Source organism: Emys orbicularis, chromosome 9, assembly GCF_028017835.1.
Source record: "Emys orbicularis isolate rEmyOrb1 chromosome 9, rEmyOrb1.hap1, whole genome shotgun sequence".
NCBI classification, from domain to species: Eukaryota; Metazoa; Chordata; order Testudines; family Emydidae; genus Emys; species Emys orbicularis.
This window is the reverse complement of record NC_088691.1, coordinates 19,863,225-19,868,675: the sequence shown is the minus strand read 5'-3', so window position 1 is coordinate 19,868,675 and position 5,451 is coordinate 19,863,225.

Here is a 5,451-nt window from a genome sequence, read left to right as displayed (position 1 = left end):
AATTGGTATGTGTTCCTTCCTTCACAGAGTTAGTCACCTGCACAAGAACACACTCATCTAAAGCTATGCTTCATATGTTCGGGTTTTTTCCCTTTTGTGCTAATGCATTGTAGTCTTCTAAAATGCATTTTCAGGCTGTCCAAGTGTTTGGAATTATAAGCATCCTAATATATACTCCTGAAACTGATTTTCATGGCATGATACTCATTGCTTTGAAGCACTTGCAGATGCCAGATTGTTATCAGGGCAACAACAGGACCTTACCCTAAAAAATCAGCATATATACTGGTATGCCAGAACTCCTGCACTATTTGATAAGATTAGTGCTAAAATTAATTTCAGATAACAGATTAGGATGAAAATTTCAGACATGGATAAGCACTTGCAAATCTGAAAAATCAGCTCATTTAGCTGATATGATCGATAAATCCAGTTTGGATATACTAGAAATCGAGGAATCCCTGAAAGTTAGGTAAATAGAATTTGAATAAGCATTCTCTTCCCTCTCCTGCATGCATGCAAACACAAGTGAAACAAAGGCTCACTCCGAGAATCAACTTCAAAAAATTAACCTCCTTTCAAACTCTTATGGGAAGCAATTATAAAAGCACTAAGGTGTGCACTAAATGTGGCTTAGCTGAAACTCTTAGCCGAGATCCTATAACCAGGGCTAGAGGATAATTGGGTAGCAATCATAGAAACTGCATTTTAAAGAGAATAAATTTAAAATAAAAGAACCCCTCCTCCATCTCCCCCTCTCCCCGCTTGTTCTAAACCTGTTACATCAGCATTTCACAAATGGGGGTCTGTGGACCCCTGGGGGTCTGCGAGCCCCACTGATCAACTCCTCCCCCTCCCTCTCAGTGCCTCCTGCATGCTAAAAATCTGGTGGCGCAGCAGGGCTAAGGTAGGCTCCCTGCCTGCCCCAGCTCTGCGCCGCTCCTGGAAGCGGCCAGCATGTCCCTGAGTGGCAGAGTTAGGGGGCCTCCATGTGCTGCCTCCCCACCCCAAGTGCTGACTCCACAGCTCCCATTAGGGTGACCAGATGTCCTGATTTTATAGGGACAGTCCTGACTTTTGGGGCCTTTTTCTTATATAGGCTCCTATTACCACCCCGTCCCGATTTTTCACATTTGCTGTCTGGTCATCTTAGCTCCTATTGGCCGGGAACTGCGACCAATGGGAGCTAACTGCGTGCGCTGAGACCCCTGGCCCCCCCGCCTAGGAACCGCTGCCAAAGGGATGTGCTGGAGGTTTCGGGAGCCACCCGAGGTAAGCGCTGCCTGGCTGGAGCCCACGCCCCAACCCCTTGCCCCAGCCCAGAGCCTGCGCCCCGCACCCGAACTCCCTCTCAGAGCCCACACTCTGCACCCCCTCCTGCACCCCAACCCCCTGCCCTAGTGTGATGAAAGCGAGTGAGGGTGGGGGAGAGTGACGGAGGGAGGGGGGATGGAGTGAGGGTGGGGGAGAGCGAGTGATGGAAGGAGGGGGGGATGGAGTGAGCGGGGGCAGTGCTTCAGAGAAGGGGTAGGGGCATGGCATCAAGGAAGGGGGCAGGGCAAGGGCTGAGTGGCAGGGCTTGGGGGTCCCTGAAAATTTTAAATCAAAATGGGGGTCTTTGGGTTGCTAAGGTTTGAGAACTGCTGTGTTACATAACAGGATGTAGCAGCTGAGGAGACTCCTAAGAGCTTCCCAGTACAGGACATTTAGCGACAGTGTTCTAAAATATCCAGTCTTCAACAGGAAAAAAATACTGGGCGGAAGGGAGATGGCATATGCTCTGGCTTCTGGGACATATCTTGTATCAGTGAGATGTGGGAGCTTGGTACCTTATGTGCCTTTTGGACTGAAACGTAAATGCTGTAAGCAAACATCTAATTAGCTTCTTACTAGACTGACTCCTACTGGACTCTCCATGGATTGTTCAGACTGTAGGTGCTACAGCAGTAACTTGTGAAACATTACTGTGAGGTAAAGGTGATCTAACATGACTTTCTCTCATCCGTGTAAACAAAACAAGTTTTTGCAGGTATAGGTACTTGGGCCTAAAACACTGTCCTCTGACATCTGTCTACACAGACAAGAAAATTTTTTTTACAGCTGGGCTGAGTTGAATTTCACACATGCTTTGGGAGAGCTGGTTATGAAAAAATTGCCTTGTGTTTTTTGAACACCTCTAATGCTTGCATTTATAAATGCAACCCTCCGCCTCTGCCTCCACCCTAGTCTGCTCTTTTTCAGCTACTGGATCCACTTAAAAGACAACTACATTAAAAAATTTCCTGTAACATCACTATTCCATGCAAGCAATTGCAGTAGTTGCCACAAGAATATCATGCACTTGTAAAGAAAAAGGGCACCATCCATGAGTGTTAAAATATGGCCTGGATTACGAACAAGTTTGAGGAAACCCTAGATTAAGAGAAATAAAACAAGGAAGAGCAAAAGTAATGCCTCCAAGGACAGTGTCTCTCTCTGACATGCTGAATCTATTGTGACTCAGGAAATGGCTGCTGCTCTTGCATACATGCAGATGCCTTAGAAATGCAGGAAAAGGGATAATAAAATTGTAACAGTTGACAATCAACAACTGTTACTGTCAAGTGTGGCAGTTGTGGTGTAATAGGCCTCCTTGTTAGATTCAGCTGACAGAGGACTGAATGAGGTATGGCCCCCACACCTCTAAAGATGGTCTTTCCAAGTTAGGATTGATGTTATTCACAGGGCTGATGAAGTACTGAGGTGGCTCATGATTTTTTTATTATACTGTAGATAATTTTTAAATGGCTTGTGCTGTAATGTAGCATATTGGTTCTGTGCATAAATGAAAGGCTTCACTCAATTGCTTTGAATGTGACACTTAGCACCAGGACTAAAATCACACAAGTCGTTTCAAGTCTTTTATTTTAAAATGTTTAACTCGCAGCAGCAAGGGCTGAAGTTCTTTCTTGCGTCTATATTTTTGTTACTCTTCATTTGCTAAATATATTATTCCGTACATTTGCCATCATCAGCTCATGATTTTTCTGTGTTCTAGCACCACATTTCCATTGTAGGATGATTTATAACTAATATAGTATGGAGATAACCTTTAATGTTTTTGATTTCACTCCCTCCCAATCAAATTCTAAACAAATACAATTAAAACATAAAAGCAGAATAATAAAATCATATCTACAAGAGTATCATTTAAAACTATGCAAGGTTTATCTAAAAAATGCAAATCCAGCAATGCATAAGAAATAGCCATTAAAGTGGTCTATCAAGATATTTATACTGTAGATAATTTTTAAATGGCTTGTGCTGTAATGTAGTATATTGGTTCTGTACAGTGGTATCTAGGTGCTAAAACAAAATTAAGGGTTGCATAAAAATTTTAAATGGCTGGGAACTATACTGCCTACTAATACAAATATCTACAGATAGTATGTGGATATCTTGTATGCTCATTTTGGAATGTTCCCCTTTTCTCTTATTGTAACTTTTTGGCCCTGTTGTCATGGGATGGCACATGTAAAGAGAGAGTTCTCAAATCCCCTTGTGAAGGTTTGGGATCATTTGGGGGCAGTGAGTTTCATAGGTTTGAAAGCTAAACGAATTCAGATAAGTGATATTGAAACTGAAACCTTTTAAATGTGAGTAGCAAGTTCCAGAATCAGGCAACAAAAAAATGCTGTTAATAGAAATCACTGTGCGTGGATGCTGCCCTTAATCACATTTGAGTCTGAGCAATTTTTATAGCACTGCTGATGAAAAAATTGCTGTTAGTATTTAATGGGCACACACTGACCTCTTACTGGAAATACTGAGAAAGCAGCTACATAAGGAGAATTTGTTATCTGTCCCCCACAATCCAGTGGCATAAAAGAACAAGAGTGGTACACCAATGAGTTGTGTTGTCAACAGGGCTGGATGAATGAGACAGGGCTGTTATAAAACATGGTGGAGTACAGCTGCCTACAAAACATGAATAACAGCTAGAAGCCAGACCTGCAAAAATCTATGTAAGTATTCATGCATGGTCAGAGGAAGCTAATTAAAATGTGTTTGTTTTTAAAAAGCTATTTCTAGTTTCTTTTCTCCCTCAGTCCCACACTGGATTCCACAGTTAGTCTCAAATGTAAAAAGTAATAAATATTTAGACTTTATATGCAATCTACTCATTACAAATCTCAGGCTTTTGGGGTTGTAGCTTATTGGATAAAATCTGGGGAAGGGAACATGTCTTTATGGTAAATGCTCTCTTCTCTCTCTGTATGGCTGTAGGTGTACTGTACATATTATATATATATGCATAAAACAACAGTTAGGACAGCCAGCTCATCAAGAGTCAATTGGACATCCTCTGCCTTAGCCTAATTCAAGCAAAAGGTTGCTTTTTGTATATATAGACACATAACAGCGGTGGTTATTTTCACTATGGCTCACAAGGCACTGGGATCCGGGCTGAGACCCCCAGTGCAGCACAGGTGTGGACTCACGTCTTCCCTGGGGACCTTTTGGGGGCGTGTAAGGGTGAGAGAACTACACTTCCCAGCAGACGTTGCAGCGGGTTCCTACAGTGGGGCATGCTGGGAGTCGTAGTTGGAGGTGACTGGTGAAAGTTAATCACCGAAGCGGCGGTAGGCAGATCCCAGAGCGCCTCGGTGTGTCTCATTGTCGTGCCGGCTTCGGCTTTGTCACCTCCAGGGGACGCGGCGCAAGATGGATGAAGTGTGGGCGGCTGCTGGGGCAGGTGCCCGCGGGTAAGCAGCTGGGGCGCTGCCCCACAGGGCGGAGGGGGGAGGGGGGGATGATCTACCCGGCACACGAGCGTGCGCGGTTCCGTGCCTGGCTACACCCAGCTGCTGCCCGTGCTGCGCCCCGGGGGCTGGGCGCGTGGCTCGCTGGCCGTGCCCGGGCTGTGCGGCAGGCTCGGGTGCACCCGGGAGCGGGGAGGAAGAAGGATCTGCCATCGCTTTTCCGCTGCTGCCCTTTGAACTGCTTTGTGTCCGCCAACAAAGGGGGGGGAGGGAGGGATGCGCCGATCTCCTCCCCCTTCTCGCTGTCACGGGCTTTAAGGGCGTTTGCGGCTCTAGCTCCCTCCAAAGGGCAGCGTCGAGAAACAAAACTGGCTGGATCCCTCCCCTCCCCCCGGAGCCGCGAGAGTGGGGGACTGGCCTCCCCTCGCTGCCCATCTCTTCCCCGCTCCCCCAACCAAGCCCTGCCCTAGTCCGCTCCACTCCCTCCCCAGAGTCCCGGGGGTGGGGCTGCCCAGCCCCCTGGCTCCCCGCAGATGGTAGGGGGGCTGCCCTCCCCTTCTGTCCCCTTTCTGCACCTGCACCAGAGTCCTGCAGGTGCAGTCTGGCTTTACTGGCTCCCTGCCCACGCTGTATCGCCCGAAAGGAGCTGGCTTGCGCTCCCCGGAATTCAGAGCCCGGGGTTCTCTTGCCTCTCTCCCCCTGCCCCACT